Raw genomic sequence first — 561 nt, 5'->3', positions numbered from 1 at the left:
TAATCTATAATATCATAATAAAATCGACATCATTCTAAAAGGATTATATTCCCGTAATGGGTAAAAATATTAATAAATTAATATTAAAATGGAATTGATTTCGATGAAGTGCACCAAAATGAGATTTGAGGTGATTTACGTTGGTATGGAGTCTTATGCTTCTCGTACAATGTGAAAAAACCGAATATGTCTAAGTTGGTTTGCTTTTCGTAAAGTGCAAAAGGCTTCTTATAAATTACAAGGATAATTTTTTTTTTCTCATAAATTGTAAAAATTGCGAAAAACCCATATTACACCAATTATAAATTCATATATCTAAATTTTCATCACGCTTTTGGTTTTCAATAAAAAATAAAAATGAAAAAAACTTTTGAACCAATTTTTAATATTTTTAATTATTATTTAATCAGTATAAACACTAAATTATTTTTAACAATAAATTTTATTAATTTATATATATATATATTTTAAAAAATATAAATACAAACTGGATTAATTTATGTATACAAATTTTAATAAATATAAATATAAATTATATTTTTTATATATAAAATCTTTCTT

The sequence above is a fragment of the Arachis ipaensis genome, chromosome B10 (assembly GCF_000816755.2).
Source record: "Arachis ipaensis cultivar K30076 chromosome B10, Araip1.1, whole genome shotgun sequence".
Classification (NCBI taxonomy): Eukaryota; Viridiplantae; Streptophyta; class Magnoliopsida; order Fabales; family Fabaceae; genus Arachis; species Arachis ipaensis.
Note: the sequence above shows the minus strand (reverse complement) of the source record.